General features: G+C 33.7%; 1 protein-coding gene across 6 annotated transcripts in view; it reads left to right on the top strand.

The window, feature by feature from the left end:
* The window catches only part of MARCHF1 (membrane associated ring-CH-type finger 1), an 858,143-nt gene that overhangs the window by 367,806 nt on the left and 468,858 nt on the right, over positions 1-21,479 (top strand). Inside the window, exon 1 of one of the 6 annotated variants that reach the window (XM_025874408.2) lies at positions 18,692-18,863. The exons of the other annotated variants lie outside the window; for them this stretch is intronic. The gene's annotated coding sequence lies outside the window, so the exon portion shown is untranslated. Of the gene's footprint in view, positions 1-18,691; positions 18,864-21,479 lie in introns of those variants that run through there. 6 annotated transcript variants of the gene reach the window in all.

Raw genomic sequence — 21,479 nt, 5'->3', positions numbered from 1 at the left:
TATATCATTGATGAAACATCCATGAAAATAATTTACCAACTTTATATTGGGTTGTCTTATTATTGAGTGATGACAACTCTTTTTTATATTTGCAATGTAAATGCATGCTGAATAGACATAAATATTTAAGTATAAATAGAGATATGTAAACGTAGCTATAAATATTTTTAATCATAAATAAAAAAATTGAAATTATATATATATATGGAATGAAAAGGTAAGCCATGGAGTGGGAGAAAAATATTTTAATATATGTTATTTATGTATTTTGTTATATATCATATATGTGTATGTAATATATAATCTTTTCTCCCACTCCATGGCTTACCTTTTTATTTTTTTAATAGTTTCTTTCAAATACAGCGGTTTTGATTTGAATAAAATTTATCAAATGTTTTTCCTTTATATTCATGGCTTTCTTTTTTCAAGATTTTATTTGTTTGTTTGAGAGATAGCGACAGAGATAGTGAGAGAGAGCACAACCGAGGAGGAAAGGGAGAAGCAGGCTTCCCGCAGAGCAGGGAGCCCAACATGGGGGCTCAATTCCAGGACCCTGAGATCATTACCTGAGCTTAAGGCAGACGCTTACCCGGGGCCACGCAGGCGCCACTATTCTTGGCTTTCTTTTAGCTAAAAGTATTTGCTTAACCCAAGGTTGCCAAGATTTTCTCCTATTTTCCCTTTTAGAAATTTTATTGTTTTGGCCCTTATACTTTGGTCTTTGTTCTAATTTGAGTAAAATTTTGTCTGGTGTGAGGTAAGGATCAATATTCATTTATTTCTAAATGTGCATATGGATATTATAGCACCATTTGTTCAAAAATATATAATTCTTTTTGTTGAATTAACCTGTCATGTTGTAGAAAGATCAAATGACCACAGGTGTGTGAGTATACTTGAAAACTCCCTTTTTGTTTCCATTGGCCCATTTGTCTATCCATATACTAATACCACACGGTTTTGATTACTTAGATTTGTATTAAATCTTGAAATTTGGTAATCCAAGTTCCTCAACTTTGTTCTTAATCAAATTTGTTTTGCTGGTGTGGATTCTTTACATTTGCACATAAACATTGTAATTAGCTTATCAGTTTTTATACAAAGCTTACTGAGATTTTGATTGTGATTGAATTGTATCTCTAAATTTAGGGAGAATTGACATAACATTATTGATACTCCAAAGAACATAATATATTTATCCATTTTATTTAAGTCTTTATTTTCTTTTAGCAACATTTTGTAGTTTTCAGTGTACATATCTTATGTATACTTTAATTTATCCCCAAGTATTTCTTTTTTTGTTTTTGGATGGTATCGTAAATGATATTTTTTAAAATTACATTTTATCATTGTAGTCAGTATATACAAATACGATTGATTTTTTGTATATGGATTTTCAATTCTATAATTTGTCTTAACTCAGTTCTAATTGCTTTTTGTGAGATTCCTAAATCTTGTCTGCTTACCTGATCACATTTTCTGAAAACAAAGACAATATTGACTATAAATTATTGGAGTGATCATTCTTGTCTTGTTTCTGATGATAGGGAGGAAAACTAGAATGTTGTTTGTTTATCAATAAGTGTGGTGTTAGAAGTTTTTTTTTTAATGTTTTCATTTAAATGCCAGTTAACATACAGTATAATATTAGCTTCAGGTGTACGGCATAGTGATACAACATTTCTATACAACACTTGGTGCTCATCAAAATAAGTGCACTCCTTAATCCCCATCAACTATTTAACCCATCTGCTCACCCACTTCCCCTCTGGTAACCGTCAGTTTATTCTCTATAGTTAAGAATAGGTTTCCTGGTTTACCTCTCTCTTTCTCCCCCCCCCCTTTGTTAACTAGGAGTTTTTAATAAATGTCCTTTATCAAATTGGGGGAATTTTTCCTTTTCCTTCCTACTCTGCTAAAATTTTATTGTCTACAAGTGTTGAGTTTATCAAGTGCTTTTTCTCTATTCCTTGAGTCAACCATGTTTTCATTTTCTTCGTTTAGTCTTTACAGAGGAATACATTAATTTTTTTTTGTAGTTGAACTAACATGCATACCTGGGATAAGCCTCATTTTGTCATGATGTATTATTCTTTTTCAATTCATCTTATTAAAGTTATGTTAACGATTTTGGCATTTGTGTTTATAAGGGATGTTGGCCTATAATTTTTGCCTTTGGAATGTCTCTGATATAGAGGTAGTTTTGTTCTTAAAAAATTAGTTGGGGAAATGTACCCTTCTTTTATTTTTTCTAAAAGAATGTGTGTTAGACTAGTATTTATTTCTTTTTTTAAGATTTTATTTATTTATTTAAGTGAGAGAGAGAGAGAGACAGACAGAGAGAGCACAAGCAGGGGGAGAGGCAGAGGGTGAGGGAGAAGCAAACTCCCCACTTAGTGAGGAGCCCAACATGGGGCTAGGTCCCAGGACCTGGAGATCATGACCTGAGCCAAAGACAGACACTTAACCATCTGAGCCACCCAGGTGCCCTGACTAGTATTTAAGTGTTACTCAAAATTTGTAAAACTCAGTGATACCATCTGGATCCAGAATTTTCTTTGTTGAAGTTTTAAATTATGAATTCAATTTCTTTCATAGAAAAGGGTTACTAAGATTTTCTATTTCCTCTTAGGTCAGTTTTATTAACTTGTATATGTCAAGGAATTTAAGTATTGTATCTAATTTGTCAATTTTAATGACATGAAATTGTTCATAGTAATCTTAATTATCTTTTTAGTGTCTGTTCATTATGTAGTAATGTCTCCTTGTTATTGGTAACTTAGAGCCTTGTTTCCCCCTCTTGATCAGCCTAGCTAGAAACGTATCAATTTTATTTATCTTTTCAAAGAATATGCTTGTACTTTCATTGATTTTTCTCTATTTTTTTCCTAATTTACCAAAATCTTTTTGTTATTATTCCCCTTTATTTCCTTTTCATTAATGTGATCTCATATTATCACTTCCTAAAGTGGAAAGTTAGATCATTAGTTTTAAACCCTTTTCCTTCTCTAATATAAATCTTTAAAGCTACAAATAATTTCTACTTAAGCACTGATATAAGTACATCCCACAATTTTTATATACTATATTTTCATTTTCATTCATTTCTCAATGTTTTTGAATTGCCCTTGTGATTTCTCCCTCGGCTCATGGGCTTTATTCAAACACATTGATTAATTTCCAATTATTTGGGGATTTTCTAGATTTCCTTGTTATTGATTTCTAATTTTATTCCATTGTAATCAGAAAACAAATATTTGATTAGTTCACCTCTTTTAAATTTATTGAATATTTTTCACTGCCCTGGGTGTATCTTTGTGAATGTTCTGTGTGCACTTGGAAAGAATTTCTGTTCTGTAGTTCTTGGGTGGAGTTGGTTGACAGTGTTATTTTTGAATATTTTTATTTCCACCTGTACTATTAATTATAGAAAAAGGAGTTTTGAAATCATAGGCTATAACACAGACTATAGTAGATTTGTCTACTCCTTCAGTTCTATCAATTTTTGCTTTATTTGTTCAGAATCTGTTACAATGTGCAGACATTTATGTTTTTTTGTATCTTCCTAAAGCATTAATCACTTTAACATGATCAAATATGTCTCTTTATTACTAGAAGTATTCCTTTTGCTGAATTCTAGTTTGCCTGAGTTCCAGCTTTTTCTGAATCGTGTTTGAAAGACATATCTCTTCAAATACTTTTTCATTTAACCTATGTATGTCTTTACTTTTAAAGTGTGTTCTGTTATAGACTACATGTAACTTGCTTTTGTTTATTAACATAATCTTACATTTCTTGCTTTTTAACTGGAATGTTTAGACAATTATATTTAATATAACTAGCAATACTTTGGGATTACAATCTATCCTGCTTTATGTTTTATTGTTCTATCTTTTTATCCATGTTTTTATTCTTTTTTCTTCTTTTCCCTTGTCTTATTTTGGAATGAGTATTTTTAGAATTCAACTTTATCACCATCTTTGTCTCATTAGCTATATAACTTTATTTTATTTTTATAGTGATTTCCAGTATTTAAATATTTATATATAACTTATCACCATCTACTGTCATACCACTTACATATATGCCCTAAATCATATTATTTTACATAGATAAGACCCACATATTGATAGCCTCCCTGATTCTTCCTTCCATTCTTTGTCTTAATTTTGCATAGATTTATTTATATGTATGTTATAAACTCTAAAATGCACTGCTTTTAATAATTGATTTTTAAATAAAATTTTTAAATAAGAAAAAATGTCTTTTATAGTTACTCACATATTTACTGTTTCTGGCATTCATCATGCCTTTGTGTAGATACAGATTTCCATGTGGTGCTACTTTCCTTTTGCCTAAAGAACTTTCTTTAATATTATTTATAACGCAGAAAACGTTCTCAGTTACTATTTGTGTGGAAATTATCTTACTTTCATTTTTGAAGGGTATTTTCTTTGGTATTTAATTTGGACTTGACAGGTTTTTTTTCTCCCAGATGAACTAAAGAGAAGTTGGCATGATTCTTATTTTCTTCTCTTGTATTAAGCAGGTCTTTTTCTCTTCAGCATTCTTTAAGATTTTGTTTTAAAGGATTTCAAAAATTTGAATTTGGTGTGCTTGGGTCAGGTTTTCTTTATATTTCCTCTGTTTGGAGTTTGATAAGCTTCTTGGATTTGTCAATTTAATTGTCATAAATTTTGTAAAATTTTTGAGCATTATTTTTCCGATATAATTTCTGTCCCCTTCTTCTCTTTCCTTCCCTTTTGGCCTTCCAATTGCACGAGTTTTCCAACTGTTTGTTTTTCTCCCATATTTCACTCCTCAGTCTATTATTTTTCAGTCTTTTCCAACCCCTCCCCCCCCCGTTTTATAGTTTGGAGAGTTTTTTGTTGTTATAGCTTCAGGTTTACTCATCTTTTTCTATAATGTCTACTTTGATTTTAAATTTCTTTAGTGAATTTTCATTTCAGATACTGTATTTTTTTATTTTTAGAAGTTCCATTTTTTTGTATTCAAATTTCTTATCTACTATTTTTATGTTTTCCTTTTAGCCAGTTTATAGGGGCTATTATAATGGCTTATCTCTTAATTCCCTCATTTCTGAAATTTCTGGATCTGCAACATTGCTGACTTCAATTCTGACTATGAATCATATTTTGCTGCTTCTTTATATGTCTAGTTGTGTTTTATTCAGTGCTAGATATTCTGAATATTAGAATCTGGATTTTGTTCTCTTCCTTTAAAAAGTGCAAAAAGTTGTTTTGGCAAATAGTTAATTTACTTGAGGTTTAGTTTATGGAGGCTGGCATGTAAGCTCTATTTACTAGAATTTACTCTAAGGTGTAATTGTTTGGGGATCTCTGTTAAATATCCCATAATTCCATAAGTTCTATCTTCTCTCACTTACTAGATCTTGAACCCTGTGTAAATTCTGGGATGTGTTTGGTTTATAGCTCTGAGATAGGTCTTTCCTTTCTTCATCATGTGGAGTCTCACCTCACAAACATGCAGGTTAGTGTGTGGCTAAAGACTCAAGGGGACCTTTACACAGATTTCTAGAGCTGTTTTTCTATAGGTTCTTTCTGATTCTTTGCTTCACAGATTCAAAGTCATCTTTATTTCTCTCTATTTCAATCTCTATCTCCTCCAATAAGATAGACAACCAGGTTTTGGATTTGTTCTTCTCTGTACCAGAGTCTAGAAACTGCCTGTCGGCAGAAAACTAGAAAATTGTAGAAATCATCTCACTGATCCCCTTTTTCAGGAATCATGGATCTGTGCTGCCTGGATGTCCAATGCCTGGAAACATTTGTGTAATATGTTTTCCCCAGTTTCATATTTCTTCACAGTTGTTTATACTTGTAGACATTGGGAGGGGAAGCCTCAGAGCAATCTCCCTCCCTTAATTTTTAACATTTATATCACTTCCTTCCTGGTAATATCTACCTTGTTTCCTGTATCATTACATGATTCTGTGGTTTCCGTTCTGTTTCTAAGTATTTATAATTTAACTTTCTTGAGTGCCTGGAATGTTTCATGATCTATGTGCCTTATACATTTTATATAATCCAACGAAGTAGTTCTTAACTCTTTATGTATCGACTTCAAATGAAGTTATTAGATGTTTTTCTAGTATTCTCATATAAATTCTTATCTACTAGTAAATGATTGTCTTTATTTAAAAACAACTTAAAGATAAAATATATATTAGCCTCTTTTTAAAATTAGCCTCTTCTTTAAAAGAAAAGATAGATTATTGGACAATATGATTGTATAAGCTTTAAACTCTGTTCTTAAGCGGAAATTTTATGTGGTAATTTTAATATGGCTGAAATGGTCATCACTTTCTTTCATGTCTTACCTATTTAGAAAAATGTTGGGTAATTGCCTCCTCTTCCACAATAGTTGAAAAATCATCAGTTTATTTTAAAATTCTACACATAGATCTGTGTTTTTATTCCTTTATTATGTTGATGCTATACCCTGTATAATAGTAAATATTTTATTAGGTGGTTGTTCTTCTACAAAGGAAAAGATATCAAATTTAAAATTATGTAAAATGTTTATAATAAAATCAGAGTTCAGATTGCATTTTATTCCCAAAGGAACTATTGGTATATGTCCATTGTGTGGTCTGGGAATAAGTACCTCTTAATATTCTATTGAAGTGTTCTTTCTTCTTCAGTGTAACTTCTTCAGGGACTAAAAATAATTATTAAATTCAATCCAACTAAGAAATTGAATTAGCAAATATTCTAGCCCAAATATTATTCTTTTAAAGTATTTTAGACAAAGTTGTTCAGTTTCTCTGTGTTTGCCTGTCTGTCTCATTCTCTTTCTTTATAGATTTATGGTCACTGAATGTTTTATTTAATTTACCAGCCAATTCCTGAAGAGCTGTTAGGGTAGTAAATTAAGTTTGTTTTCTAAAATTTAGGTACTTCTTGTGATTATTTGGCATCCATGATAACTGCCATCTGTGAAAATTTTCAGGAAATAATCCTTTGCCAAACACTTATCTTTTAAGTTCAATGATTATAATCTTGCATAAAAGTAGTTTATAACCTCTGTGTTTCAATTATTTTTTCAACCAGTATGAAGTTAATTTTCTAGACTTTGACCTACTAATACTCTAGTGACTCCACATTCTTGGAGAAGTGTCCAAATAGCATGGAAACTTGTGATAGATACATTCATTTTGCCTACTACTATGAAAGCAAAGACATTATTATCGAGTGCATTGAGCTGGGTGTCTTTTACTTAAGTTTTAAGAGCAATCATTGACTGACTTTGTGGCATGGACTGGAAGGTCAGAATAATCAGAGTACCATGCTCAATCTCACTGGTACCTCACACAATCAATATTGTACTTTTTCTGCATTCTATCAATCAGTACTTTCTGTTAACATGTTGTTTTAAAGATGCTTGTGTCAAGCAGAGTTAAATTTAATCTTAAGTCAGTCATCGACTCTATGTGGAAACTTGAGCCAATCGTATCTTTCAGAGCCTTAGTTCCTTTCTCTGTTTAATAGAGATAATAATTCTGCCTAGAAAAATTATGACGAGAGCCAAATTGGGTAATATAGATGTATAGTGCCTGATACATTATTTGGCGATAGTAGATGGCTCAACAATAGTAATTACTATTGTCATCGTCATTATTTTCTACAATATAATAACTCAGATTTATAATAATCATACTGAGCTACTGCAACCCTCTGATCTTGAAGAGTTACATTGTATAAAACTACAGTTTGGATGTAAGGTAATTGCTATTTTCTTAAAACTCTTGGTGTTTAAAAAGTGTTATTCAGTATAGCATGCATATTTCTGTCTGTTCAACAAGTGGAAATCACTCCCTTTACATATAAGATGCTGGGTTTTACTATGTGTTCGGATGCTCCTTTCTTAAAAGTTTGAAGGAATGTACCCAATTATTTTTTAAATGTTTTATCTTTCCTATTCTTTATTTTTTAAGATTTTATTTATTTATTTGACAGAGAGAGACACAGAGAGAGAGGGAACACAAGCAGGGGGAGTGGAAGAGGGAGAAGCAGGCTTCCTGCGGAGCAGGGAGCCTGATGCGGGGCTCGATCCCAGGCACCCCAATCTTTCCTATTCTTTTAAATATAAGTACAGTTTTTTTTTTATGATTGAAACATTTATTATGTAATTTTAAACTTCAGATATTAGTGGTTAGCTCTTACATGGAGCTTACTCCATGACAGGCCATGTGCCAAGAAGTTTATAGGCATTAATTTAACAGAGTACTCCTGTGTTAATAATTAATGTTGTTTATAGAAAAGAAAATGAGAAAAAACACCTCAGAGTCTTATTGGCTCAGAAAATTGAAAATCTAGATAATTATTAATATGGTTAAAAATAAAGAAAAATATGGGATGCCTGGGTGGCTCAGTTGGTTAAGTGTCTACCTTCGGCTCAGGTCATGATCCCAAGGGTGCTAGGATCAAGTCCCACATCGGTCTCCTTGCTCAGTGGAAAGCCTCCTTCTCTCTCTGCCTGCCACTCTCCCTTCTTGTGCACTCTCTCTCTCTCAGTCTCTGACAAATAAATAAAAAAAATCTTTAAACAAATAAAATATTTGAGTGATTATTATAGTGTTCTAATTTATTAGGTCTTGGAGATCTAATCATGAATATAGATAGCATCTTATAAAAATGATATAATATACATCTGATAAACCTTTTGGTTCATTCTCCTTAGGAAGTAGTTATAATAATACTATTAAATATTCAATAACCATTTTCAAATATTTTATAACACTTCATACTTCATTTTATACCCTTTAATCTTTTTAATAAATGTCTCCTCTTTGAAATTTTCTTATAGTAATAACTTTGAAAATTCTTTAGTACTTCAAAGTTAATTATATTAGGAAACTGTCCCATTATTTCTGCCTCCTTTTAGAGCTTTTACATGCAGAATTCATGTGTGTGTGTTTAAGGCAATCACTTTAATTATAAAGAGCGTGTAATTGATAAGCAATATAGTCAATATCTAGACAGGGAAATTCTTTACATTTGTTGCCACAAACTGATGACTTAAGTCTTCTGTGATAAGATCTAACCTCTTATTCCGTGTGTTTTTCTCTTTCATTTTTTCCATATTTTATAGTAAGTAATCAACCGCAGCTCTTTGCCTATTCATATTGACTCTTACTTTGATAAAGTATATGGTATCATATGTTTAATATCTTTACACAAGGAGCAATCTTATGTATTAGATAAACACAAAGCCTAATGTCATAAAGTCCCCAAATTAAAAGATACTTCAGAAGTTATTGAATCCAGTTTTTTTTTAATTTGACACATGATGTTACATTAGTTTCAGGTGTACAACATAGTAATTCAACTTCTTTTTACCTTATGCTATACTCACAATAAGTTCAGTTTTTAAAAAGATTTTTACATTTATTTATAAGTTAATCGTCCCAATAAGTGGTTGTGTATCCCCTATTTGAACATTAAAGTTTAAACTAAAAGAATAGCTGGTTTTTATTTTCATACAGCTCTAATTGTCAAATTTTTTTTTCTTTTAATGACTCAGATGGATCTCTAACTGTTGAAATATGTTCAAGACAGGGAATACATGTTCCATTACTTCAAAATACACCTGTCTTGCAACTTGAGTTCCACCATTTACCACTGCTCCCATCCTTTTTCTCTAGCTGCTTCAAGTCCCTATAACCACACATAAGGGAACACACAGAATGCAGACACTGATGTGTGCTCTTCATTATCAGGCTACTTTCTAAACTGCTTTTCTCTGCTCTTGGCTCTCACTACATCATCCTTGGTCTTCTCTTTCTATCCCTAGCTGTTTCCCTTGGACTTGATGCCCACTGCTTTTATCTTGCTAATGCTCTGGCTCTTGATGATGGTCATTCTTATTTTCTAAAAAGATGTGCCATCTTAGAACCCAATAGATACTACTCTTCTAAGACTATCCTCAGGACCATCTGCTTCACCTGGTCCTTTATCAGCACTCACATAGTACATATCATGCTTCATAGGTTTTACTGGTTTTGACTCTCATGTGGGTCAACCTAAGTAACATGTCTTTCTTGATGCCCAGGTTTCAGCGAATTGCTTTCTATCTTTTGTACATTTGCTTCTCACCGAAAGTATTTCTAACCTGAAGAAAAACATCACCAGATTTGATGAGCAATAGTCAATTGCATAGAGTTAAAAACAGGGATAGTTGAGAGCTTCTTTTAATTCTCTTACTCAGCATTTGGAAGGTAGAAATGTAAATTTATCTTTTTGAACATCAGTTTCCTCTTTTCTAGAAAGAGATCGTACCTATCTGAGCTGTCTGAATATGGAATAGGTAATGGTTAACCCAAACTGCTTTAATGCATCAAAAAAGTGTTAAGTATAGATAATGAAATAAGGAGTTAAGGTTTCAGTTGTTCCTTATTTTCCAATAGTGTATTAATTTTATAATGGTAAATTAAACAGTTGGTATAATAGTTTCATTCATATCAGCAAATAAATTAGAGCATGACATTAATTTTAAAAAATGACAATATACGCAAAGGGACTATTTAGTGAATTTAGCACACTTTTTTCTCTGGGACCATTATATTAGCTACTCTAAGTTAATGAGTAACTCATTTCTTATTTCATTTAATTATTTCTAAAACTCTTCCACAAATATAAATGCTGTTTTAAAGAATAGGAGAAAACACTTTTCTTCTCAAAAGGATGAAGAGATGGTTTTCTATACTCTATGGTCTCTTAAAGTACATTGTTCAATTGGGGTTATAGCCAGTTATTTTTTTAGTAGCTCACTAAAAGTGTATTACACACTTTTAGGGGAGGGTTAATAGAAAAAATGGTTCGAAGAACCTGTCTATAGGAATGAATTAGTTTCCTAGGGCTGTTGTAACAGAGTACCCAAAACTGGGTGGCTTAAACGGCAGAAATTGTCTCACAGTTCTGGAAGCTAGTAGTTCAAGATCAAGGTGTCAGTAGTACCCTGTTCTTTCTGAAGGCATTAAGGAGGCATCTGTGGCAGACCCTAGCTTTTGGTAGCATAACTTCAAATTTCACATGGCTGTCTCCCTATATGCATGTCTGTCTCTGTGTCCAAACTTCTGCCCCCTCTTTTATTGGGGGGACACCAGTTGTAGTGGATTGGGGCCCACACTAATGACCTCATATTGAATTGATGGCATCTTTAAAGACCTTTCTCCAAATAAAATAATAAGGTACTGAGGGCTAAGACTGTAATATGTATTTTGGGGGAGACATAATTCAAACCATTATAGGGAGTAGTATAGCTCATTGAGAAGAAGTATTATTAAATTCTGGTGGGATTCCATGTCCTATTTCTAAAAGTCTGCAAGAAATATACATACTAGTTTAAAAAAATAAGAATAAGCAATTTGTTCTCAAAAAGATCAAGAGATAGTTTTGTATACTCAATGGTCTCATAAAATACATTGCTCAGTTTGGGTTACACCCATTTAAATTCTATTATTTTGGACAAAAACCCCCAATTCTTAAGCTGCAAAAACTGGGAAGTTAGTGGTCATCTATTATTTAAGGTAGCATATTTTCTATCTTATAAAATCTTTATTTAGTGTATTAAAACTATTCAGTAAAGTGGGTAAATAAAATTTTCATTTTTAAAGTTGAAAATATATTATGGATTAGTTTTGTCAAAAGATGGTAATTTCCAAGGTCTATTTTCCAACTAAAAATACTGTAATAACTTTTACATTTGGATGAAAAAATTCTGGGTGAAATAAAATAGATATATGTGCATCTGATAGGATCACTCTGAATTGAAGATACTCTGTATAGGGGAAATGTTGTATTGGGGTTGGTTAAAAATGTATGAATGTATATCCATAAATAACATGAAAATCAATATTCTTTTAGTCAGTTACACCTTCATTCTCCCAATGATATTGGAAATGATGTTTTGGCTGTGACCATACATGGCTATCTGGAAAATTAATCAAATTGCCCAAGTGTGCTTGTTATTTTGGAACTTTAGAGATACAGCCTATTTAGTGACAGAAAATATAAAATATAATCTTATGGTAATAATTCTGTTTTTATAAAAATCTGCCAGATATGAAAGAAGGATATGTAGATTTACTTTCTGAATTTGACCCATTGTTTCTTACATGACTTTTCAAAGTACTGATTATATTGTCAAAAGAAACATTTGTCCTAAATATAATTTACTCTGAAAACATTAATAACATTGGCTTAATGATACTTGACATTTTTTCACAAACAGTGGGTCATGAGAACAAAAAAAAATGGAAAGAAAGCTAGTCCTCAAACAATAATTATTCCTTGAATAATAAAAATTCAGGTCTTTCAGAAATTAAAAAAAAAACAAAATATTTAGTAAAATGTGATTTCCAAAGAGAAGATACATGTAGTTCACAATTATACTACAAAATATATTTCTTTCAGAATAGCTAAGAGTGAGAAAATAAAAGCATAATATACATAAATAAATGTAATTTTTACATAGCCTGTTTTTACTTTGAAAAGCATCTAAGCTTTATATTCATTAGGTGGATTCAGATCATGCAAAAGGGCAAGGAGTCTCTGTGAATCAGGAAGATTGTTCTACATTGACTCTGCCATCAACTAGTCTTCACTTATGTTAAACATTCAGTCTCCCGGGACTTAATTGGTCATCTGTAAAATGGTAGGGTGCTTTCTGATTTTCCTTTTAAATATAAAAATCTATGATTCTGTTTTCTACTTAAACTCAATAGACTAGAAGGAGAAATTTAAATTTGTATAGGGAATACAAAAAGTTAAATTTGAGCAGATACATATAGCTTTATATCTGGACTTAAATTTTAGTTAGGAATCCAAAATAACGTCATTTGTTTTGTGTTTTTGCGTACGTACTTGTGTGCATCCATTCATGCGTGTATATATGTGTGTGTGTTTGCTTGATTAGGATTATCAGGGCCAATTCTCCCTTTGCTTAATATCTTAAAACCATAAAAGAAGCACTTAATTAAATTTGCTCTTTAATTTTCTGATGCACTGTCAGAATTTTGACATGAATGAGGAGAAAGCACTGTTTTCTTCTTTAAGTCACTGAAAGGCTGAGAGGAACTGTATTGCTAGGCTCTGAGAAGGCTGGGGTTTGTGAGACCCCTTGAGACACTGACAGTTAAGTTTCAGAATATGGAAGGGGAGGGAGAGCCCCTGCCCTGTGTGAGAACACCCTGACACCCCCATTCCTCAGTGATAAGGGTGGGGAGGCTCTGAAGCAAGTGACTTGAATACCCTCCCTCATGCCTCGGAATTCCCCATAGATGCCAGTCCATTCTTCTGGGATGACTGCTTTGTATTTTCTGAAAGATGTGTGAAGAAATAGATATTTGCACTAAGAGCTTTGTTCCTTCAGATACACTAATATTTTAAAAGTCATAGAGAATATTAACAAAGATTAACTACAGGTTTATATATTGGAGACAAAGCTGTTTAACTTTATTTGCCAAAGTAAATCTTGTATTTTTAAACAAAATTTTAATTTCATTTATCTGACCAAGAAAGTAAAATACAACATAAAAATTTTACTTTATTTAATCCTAAACTATGTCCACAAAGCTGATTAAATATTAATGTATGTTTACATTCCTTAGATTTTTAATTACTTATAACATGAAATTTCTTTTTTTTTGAGAATTGAACAAAATGATTTTTTTTTCTTTTCCTCAGCAAATTAGAATGGAGTAAAGATCAGTCCTATGAAGTTAGGAAGGAGATTCTGTTTCTGATAAGACTCTTTCGTCATGAGCATAACATGAAAATACAAACTAGTACAACTGACTATTTCAGTACCTGCTGTAATTATCACACATTTTATGTAACTGTGAGGATTGCTATCGATTTTCCAAAAGACTGAAATAAATTACTTGGCTCCATTATAGTCTGCTTCAACTTCAGAAAACGATGTGTCCAAAATTAGGACCAATACTTTCCAGAGAATAAAATCAAAGATCTTGAGAGGTCATCTGATCCATCATCCTATGTTAAGTATTGAAGGTTGATCATCCAGTTGCTTCTGAAAGGTCTTCAGGGTCAGAATTTCTGCATTAAATGGATATTCTTCTAATTATGAAAGTTGCTTGTACATCCCAAATATAATCACAGTTGGATTTCAACAATCAGGCAAAACCCAGGAAAACACACCCACTTAGAATTCATTGCATTGCAGACTTTTTGTAAACCCAGAACCAGAAATTTTAATTATTTTTGTTTTTATTTTGTTCTCTCATTTTTCCCATGGATCTTATTTTGCTTGTTTAATATTTTCCCTAACTCGAAGTAACTCTACATAAGTATATTCTTCAGCATTTCCCTAGTAAAAATAGCTTTTTAACCTAAGTTTTCCCCCCTTCTTTTCCATGAGATACAAACTCTTTATACCATGATAACTTGCTCATATGTTCTTCCCGATAACCTCTGACAGTGGCCATCAGGTGCATTGTGTGATGGCAGGTCGAAAACCCATTCAATCAATAGGGGTGTGTTATGAAATATCCTTTCCCCAACTCAGAATGCCTTGTTTCCATTGTCATAATTCATTTAATGTTCTTATCTTTATTACTTATATGACCGCTATCAGTGCATTTATAATTTCGATAACTGCTTTGCATAGACTTGTTCTTTCTTCCAGTTGTTGGCCTGGTTTCTTCCCTCTCCTTTCCCAAGTTTCAATCAGTGGCAAATTCTTATGGTCATATATGTCCTAAACCAATTGATAACTTTAAACAAATTTTCTCTGTTATTTAAATGAATGTCCTGAACTTGCACATGCCAGTCTCACACTCATCTCAATGATGAAGTGACTAAATACCTTATCCCTGCTAAGCCCACCTTGGACTCCATTTCCTCCTTAAAATGATCCGTTTAGACCTGTGATGATTTTTTTGGTGTTCAAACCTTCTTTGACACTTACATTTAAGATTCTGTATTACGTTTCAAATATTGATTGTATTGTGTCATGTATTTTTCAAACTGACTAACCTGTGTAAGTCATATCTCCTTAGTGACACAGCAAACTCCTTGACTACTGAAATTTTCCCATATAATTTTGTATATAACTTCCTGCCCTTTGATTCCTAGCATGGCCCAGAAAACAGAGAATATGCTCAATAAATGTTTGTTGAATTATGAGTCTGTCCAGTTAATACATCAGCAGATATTTACTTGGTTACTTGTCTTTGCCTGATACTGTGTTTCTTTTCTTGCTTAATCATAATAAAAATAAACCCCTTAGAGGCACATTTTTTTTTTGAAGCTGACAAAGATTGAAGTAGGTCTTACTTACAGTGGAGAATCAGATGCATATTTTGTTTTGTTTTCCTTTTAGACTAGAGACAACTTAGGTCATCGAGAACAAGGAGAAGCACCAGATTTAGAATCTCTTAGGGAAAGCTTCAGCCCTAACATTAGAATTACCAAGAGCAAATGCCAAATTTACTAGCCAGAGGCAGTAATTGAGGTACTGTTCCCAGAACTAAAGGGTTGGAAGCCAGAGAGTAGAAGCAAAACAAATGTAATTCAGGCACGTGTATGAAAGAGTGTCCAGGTGGAGAGCCAATGTTCCAGAATGGCTTCAATGACAATTAGAGTCAGTAGTTTCCACAAAACTCAAGTTTGGGAATCTGGATCATGTACTGAGATTGTGTACACAGATACAAATTAGCTGAATGATTCCAGAATCCATAGCTCTTCTCTGGTACCATGGCCAGTACCTGGTAGTACTCAGTTGTTGAACACAGAATGCCTCTTGTTTATTCCATAGGGTTTAATTACTGTGCGGGATGGACTTCCTATGGCTCCCATAGGAAAAATGCATTCCACAACATTTTTCTTTTTTTAGGTTTGGATTGTTTCATGATGAGTTATCCCAGAGAAACTCCATGCTTCCTGTTGGCAGAACACTTTGGGAGCTGCTTTAAGAAAGGTGTTAGATAAACCCAAGTCATTGACATTAGCTGATGTTATGTTCCAGTGTTCTAAGTACCACAGAGTGGTAGAAGCTGTTTTTCCCCCAATAGGGTTTGAAAATTTTGAAAGTTCTGTTTATGGGAATACCTAATATAGTACCAGCCAAATGTTTATTAAATATCCTGGTTATTAATTTTTCTTGTTATTTCTGAAGCATTTACTTGAGAAAACATAATAAACCTCTTGTTTAGTGTATAAAATGTTCTAGGAAGTAAATATTCTTTTCCTGAAATTTGATTTACATTTTAAATTTTAAGATAAAGCTAATTGAAATAACTCAACCACATAAATCAAATTAGCTTGAAATTCAAATCTGATTTTTGAAAAATCTCAGAGTAAACAAAGAATAACTCACATGCATAATGAGGTAAAGGATTAAGACAGCCATTTGGTTAATTCAAGCTAAAAATCTCCTTTCCTGTAACTTCAATGAATATTTTAAGCAAAAGTACTGGAGTCTAAATTATCTGGAAAGCTGCCTTAGCTTTTCATGGAATTTTTCGTGGATGTAAACACTGACAATATTACTTTTCTAAACAGATTCATAATTTACATTTTAGTATTTGTCACACACCATTAAATTTACAGACTTCTATTTCCAACCTTCCCTTAATTAAGAGAGCCGTTCTAGACAGAGAGATTAATGATTATTTTTAAAGTAAGGATTTACCCACCTCATAATTACAGGTCATAGATGTGACCCTTAAGCTATAGCAATCTTTAAATATTATCAGTTTAACTTTGAACATGGCATTTTTGGAGGAGTTTGGCTTTTAGTGCCTTCATTCAAGCTTCTGTATTTAACAAATATGCTCTGTAAACAAAGAGTGATGATGAGCAAATGCCAAGGTTAGGGCTACCTAACTCTCTTGTTTTTTACTATTTTAAAGCAGAGATTTGTCACAAGGCAAACTTTAACTAGCTTATTTTTCTTAAGCTATTGGATTGATATTGTGCAGTGGTTCTTAAAATTGGTTTGTATCAGAGTCATCTGTGATATTTTTAAGAAGTGCCCACCTCAGGTTCCCGCCATAGTCCTACCGAACCCGAATCTGTGGCAAAGTGAGTCTCAGGTATCTGTGTGTTACAGTCCCCCCAGATGAGCCTGATGGATGGTAGAAGTGAGGATCACTGCCAGAGCTCATGAGAGGGCGGCCAGTCAAAAGGAACTCAGGGTTAGACCAAACTTGAAAGTACATTGAAGTATTTATTCCAGCAATTATTTAAATTAAAGTTTTTTAGCAATCTTTACAGTGATTATTGTTGGCTAATTTGCCAAGGAGAGTACCTATGCTTTTTACTTTTTATCTCTATCCTGAGTTTAAAGAAATATAAACATCCTATAGAAATGGCATTATTGTTGTGGAATACAAAGCTAGTTAGAGAGGCATTGCAGCCAAAAACTACTTTGAAGATCTCCTATGTGATTGGGGACAAATCAGATGTGTAAGGAAGTGTGAAAAAAAGATTCTCTGAATTTTGCTTCTTTTGGGGTGAAGAAACACAAAACACAAAAGAGAGATCTGATCTGTTTACAATGTCTGCAAAATATAAAGTGCATGTATCTAAAATTCTGTCCTTTTAAAGATGGATTACCGAATACCCTAACAAAGAGGAAATGATCATAGGGGAGAGTGATTTTTAAAAAGTTAATGTATTTTGAGAATTTGTTCTACTGAGAGATTGGATTTTTTTTTTAATTTGAAGGACAGAAATTTTGATTAACCATTTATTTTCTCCAAATTGTATTAACTGTTAGGAGCACAGTCACATGCTTTGCAGAGTGTGTTTCCTTCCTGGCAAAGTAAATAGAGGCTACTACTGATCCTAACAAATATATTTCAGAGGCACAGAAGTTGCAGTAAAGCTGAAATGGGCAGTGTGGTGCTGTGTGCCTCAGAATGATGATGTCTTCTCACTCTTGTTGCGATGTCTTACTAAGGAAGGTGCAGGGAATGGTTAACTCTCTCTTACAACCAGCCAAAGAAAGACATTTACACTTGCTCCCAGTCCCTGTCTCTCTCTGTCTTTCTCTCTCCCTTCTTATTTTTAAACACCTTGTTCAATGCTCTTCGCTTCAAGGCAGATCCCTTGACCTAAGTAGATTACTGGGGATGCACGAAGGACACAGCCAGATAGCCGTGCTTTTCAAGGAAGAGATTTGGCTCCAAATAGGACACTAAGCTTTTCAGCCTTCTGCTTATTTACCCCTAGTCAGCAGGACGCAATGTCTCTGGGTGCTTAGTGGACTCTTGGGGAATCGGGAGAAACAAAAGCAGAAGTGGCAGCCGCTGCAAATGTGGGAGTCTGTGCCATTAAAGGAAGTGGTTGCTAATAAGGGCCTGTGAGACCTAGGTTTCCTTGGTTTCCATGACAGTTATTAGGTACCATAGAAATTGAATTGTCTCCCACAATGCTCTTAGGGGAGAGGGGGTGCTCCAGTGACAAAGCAGTGCAGTTATGACTTGCAGTAAATCGTCCTTTTGAGAATGCAACACTCCCCGGATTATTTGCTCCTGCATTTCTTCTAAACTCCCTTTCAGTGTGCTTGACATTTTGGCCAGAGACCCTGGCTTCTGCCGCACAGTGTCTCAAACACTATTCCCCCCCCCTTTTTTTTGTTTAGAACTGAGTTTGGCAAAGCAAGGATATGAACAATTGTGCAGGTGGGCTACTCAGGGCGAGTGAAGAGATAAGGCATCCAATCAGGAACTGGCCCCGTGCAGCCCTGCCAGTATGCCCCTCCACCAGATTTCCGTAATCCCAGCACGGGAGACTGCCAGCAATGGGAGAAGTTCAGTGGGCAGGAACAAAGAGAAGAACAAGGAAGTCGAGGTAAGAGGAGGTTTGCTTTGCTAAAACAGGACAGCCCAGCCAACTGTAGCCGGCGCTGTTACTTGGCGCCGCAGGACGTGGCGGAGGCTTAAGGGCAGCGGGCTCCTGCTCTGTGTGTAGTGGTGGACGGCAGGAGCATCCTTTCTAACTCACAGGAACAGAGTCAATATAGCCACTGTTTTCTGGACGAAGAAAGGAACCAAATCCATAAGGACACTTGCAGTTTGACAGAAACTTCTGCCTCTTTTTTAAACATCTAGAGAGTCACTTTGGACTTTGAGGGCTCATGGGCAGCCATGAGCTGTCCTGGGTGGCTGTGGACATTGCTGTCGTCCGTTTGCAGACCCTGGGACTGTTGATGTTTGCTAATTTTGCTCACTGCCCATTAACCTAGAATGTTTGAGAATAACTTTCTTAACAACGTGACAAAGGAGCCACAGATAGGTCAGCTGTGTCACTGAACACATAGCACGAGTTAGGGTGACATGTCTCTGTCTCATAGGATCTGTTGCTCTCTCTATTCATTCCGAATGTGTACTTTTGTTTGATAATCTGTTTCATTTGTATTTTCTTTCTTCACAAAGCATTATTTGAAACTTACATGGGCTAGAGAAGTAGATTTTCCAGTTTATCACACTTGGGCTTTATTTGCAGTGAAATGTAGCTGCCGTTGTTCTAACAAACTGCTTGAAAGATCACATGCAGAGAACTTATTTCAAAGCTTTTTTAGGAAAGAGATTGAGCAGACTCAAGGATTTGGGTGAAAATGTTATAAATGTTGTTTTGTTCCCCTAAAAGGGACCTTGAGATAGGATGCCAGAAATTGTAATCCTCTTGTTTCTTTAACATGACTATTTTCTAGACCTCCGGTCTCAGTCATTTTGTAGGAAATAGTCTTTCCCCACCTCCAGCTCTGTGTGTTAATCCTTTTTTCTCAAAAAGAGGTGCTAGGGACAGAAGGAAACAAAAACAAAACAAAGCAAAACAAATAAACAAAGCAGATGGGAATGAAGTATCAAGGAGTGCCTTAAGAGGAAGAGACTAATAAACTCAAATACTCCTTCAAATGAGAAAAGACATTTATCCCGTTTTTTCAACTTTGAACTGATTTTGAAAATGTCACTGAAGAGCAGGGAGAGCTTGATGTGGCTAGAATTTGTACAAAATTTCAAGAGATTTGTCTAATTCAGCGTTGAGAGTTACTTTTCCTTTAGTAATTCTCCTGTCATAGACATATTGGGTATTTCTGGAGTTTCTGAGAATGAAAACATATTTGTAAAGTGAGTAAACTTATTAGCTTTGTATTAATTGGAAGTATTCTCTATGAAATGTGTCTTTTCTTTGATCTGGTAATGTGATTATCAGAACATCAAAAAGCGGTCTCTTAAATTTATTGATGTGGGGTGTGGAGTGAGCGGCACTGATTAATTGTGAAAATGGATATGGAAATGCTAAAAGCAAGAAAAATTATATATTATTTACTCGTTGTCTAGGTTCTTTGGTAGAATGTAAGATAATTTTGAAGGAAAGATCATGTGAAAATCTTAGGTGCCAATTTTGATTGATATCCAGAATGATCAGTCTCTGAATGATATTTGAGAATGAATACACTGATTCAATCCCAAGTGTTCCCCGCCCTCCACCAGCCCACCACCCCCCCTTACCCATCACATTGTGTCACCACCAGAAATCTCCTGCTGCTAATGTCTGCTTGACTATGAATCAGAGAAAGCTGGGGTAGCTTACATGGCTTTTGAAAAAAAGAATCAACAAATTTGGTTTTTTACACTTTAGAAAAAGTAATGAAATTATTCAACCTCAAAAATAGCTGCAATCTTTATCCAGATATTGATGTTCAGACAAAACTCAGACATCCTCACAAATCTTTTAAAGAAGTACCCATTTATGAACAGCTGTGTTTCTTTCAGGGACAAATGTATTTTATTATAGTCACAGTGTGAGTCAGTGGGCATTCTTAAAGGGAAATAAAGTTAATTATGAGAAAAAGAAAGGAAACTCCCAGCCTACATATTATTTTGAAAAGAGACATAATTCTGAGAATCAGAAAGGGAAGCCCTTTTTTGGTTTTCAATTACATCTTGGTTTTCTATGGATAGAATTAAGAGTTTCCCTTTAGGAGTATATTTGAAACATACTGTCAAATCTTATAGGCCGTTAAATTGCTTGTTTTAATGAACTAAATAAATAGTCCGAAAATTGCAAATTGCATTTAAGGTGGATAAATTACACAGAATGTACCCTGTGCGTTGGAAAGCAAGAAGAATCTATTCAGGACAATGCTTTCTGTAATTTCAAGTGTTGGTTCTCTCTAAAGGAAGGGAAAACATCTTGTACACAAAATGGACATTTCCTGATTGTTGAACAAATGAGACAAATCCTCCTTTGAAGTTTCCTTAATGTATTTTGCTTATCTTAAAGTTATCAAAATAGTACATGCATATATAGGGCAAATGATCTAATTTCAGAATTAAGAATTTGCTAATTCAAATGTGAGCCAATTTGATGTGTTCCATTAGAAATTTAGAGTCCTTTGAATATACAAATTTATTAACTTCACATCTAGTTTTTTGTTATTGTTGTTTTAAGGCATATAAA

The sequence above is a fragment of the Callorhinus ursinus genome, unplaced genomic scaffold (genome assembly GCF_003265705.2).
Source record: "Callorhinus ursinus isolate GAN/ISIS: 27379988/994484 unplaced genomic scaffold, GSC_fseal_2.0 scaffold4, whole genome shotgun sequence".
Classification (NCBI taxonomy): domain Eukaryota; kingdom Metazoa; phylum Chordata; class Mammalia; order Carnivora; family Otariidae; genus Callorhinus; species Callorhinus ursinus.
The sequence above is the reverse complement of the archived record's forward strand: the minus strand, read 5'-3'. Positions and strand labels throughout refer to the sequence as shown.